Raw genomic sequence first — 1,861 nt, forward strand, 5'->3', positions numbered from 1 at the left:
AATTTTAAGGTCCGATTTGTTAAATTTTGCTGTTAAGGATTGTGTCTTTGGTATCAAGTCTAAGAATTTTCTGCCTAGCCCTAGATTCTGAAGACTTTCTCTTTGTTTTTTTCTAAAAGCTTTATAATTTTAAGTTTCACATTTAAGTTTGTGATCCATTTTGAGTTAATTTTTGCACAAGGTATGGGACTTGAGGTTTACTCTTTAACTGCGCATGTCCAATGGCTCTAGCACCACTTGTTGAAAAGCTTATCTTTCCTCCACTGAATTGGTTTTGCATCTTTGTCAAGAATCAGTTACGCATATCCGTGTGGGCCTATTTCGACGTTCTCTCTTCTGTTCTGTTGATCTGTATGTGTGCCCTCTCCCACTTCCACAGTCGTGATTACTCTGCCTGTATAAGTCTGGAGATCAGACAGGCTGGTCTCTCCCACTTTATTCTTCTTTTTCAAAACTATTTGAGCTGATCTTGTTCCCTTGGCCTTCTATATAAATTTTGTTTTATTTTTAAAATTGTTTTGTATTTATTCTTGTATCACAGAAGTTCATTATATAATGGTGCCAATTGATGTCAGCTGAGTATTGATTTAACATTCGGCCATTTGGCATCCAGCTGGAATGATGTGTGTCCTGTATACTTCTAGCTTTTATTTGGGGGAAAAAAAAACAGAAGAAGTTTTAATGTAGTTTTACTAAGGTTTTGCAAGTTGGTGAAATGATATGCATGTGCTTTATCTGCCATCTTTTCCTGGTGATCTACACTTGCATGATGTTTTTTTCCTACCACTCCATCCGTTTTAATTTCCAACTTTCATTTCTTCTTTTTTCCCCAGTTTTATTGAGCTATAACTGACATATAACATTATGTAAGTATAAAGCATTCAATGTGATGATTTGATATGTGAATGAATTACAAAATGATTACTACAGTAAGGTTAGTTAAAACCTCCATCCCCTCACATAATTGCAATTTTTTTGTGTGCGATGATTATGTTCAAGATCCACTCTCTTAACAACTTTCAAGTATATAATGCAGTATTGTCAGTTAGAATCACCAGTCCGTGCACTGGATCCCCTGACCTTACTTATCTTATAGCTGGGAGATTGTACACTTTGACCAACATCTCCTCATTTCTCCAAACCCCCTAACCCCTAGCAACCACCATTCTACTCTATTTCTATGAATTCAACTTTTTTAGATTCTACGTGTAAGTAAAATTGTCTCCATTTGCAGATGATATGATCTTATAGAAATGAGGAGTATTTGTCTGTCTTATTTTACTTAGCATAATGCTCTCAAAGTCCATCTATGATGTCACAAATGGCAGGATTTTCTTCCTTTTTATGGCTGAATAATATTCCATTATACACTGATAATCTGTCTATATCTCTCTCTATATATCTATCTATCTTTCTATCTATCATCTATCTGTCTAATCTATTATCTATCATCTGTCTATAGTTATAATCACATTTTTCTGCATCCATTCATCCACTGATGGACATGTAGGTTGCTTCCACATCTTGGTTACTGTGAATAATTCTGCAATGAATAGGGAAGTACAGATATCTCTTCAAGACAGTGATTTCATTTCCTTCACACATATATCCAGAGGTGGAGTTGCTAGATCATATGGTAATTTTGTTTTTAATTTTTTGAGGAAACTCCATGCTATTTTCCATAGTGGTTACACCAATTTACATTCCCACCAACAGCACACAAGGGTTCCCTTTTCTCTGCATCCTCACCAACCCTTATCTCTCTCTCTTTTTTTTTAATGATAGCCATTCTAACAGGTGTGGGGTGATAGCAAATTGTGGTTTTGATTTGCATTTCCCCAATGATTAGTGATGTTGACCA

The sequence above is a fragment of the Equus przewalskii genome, chromosome 12 (assembly GCF_037783145.1).
Source record: "Equus przewalskii isolate Varuska chromosome 12, EquPr2, whole genome shotgun sequence".
NCBI classification, from domain to species: Eukaryota; Metazoa; Chordata; class Mammalia; order Perissodactyla; family Equidae; genus Equus; species Equus przewalskii.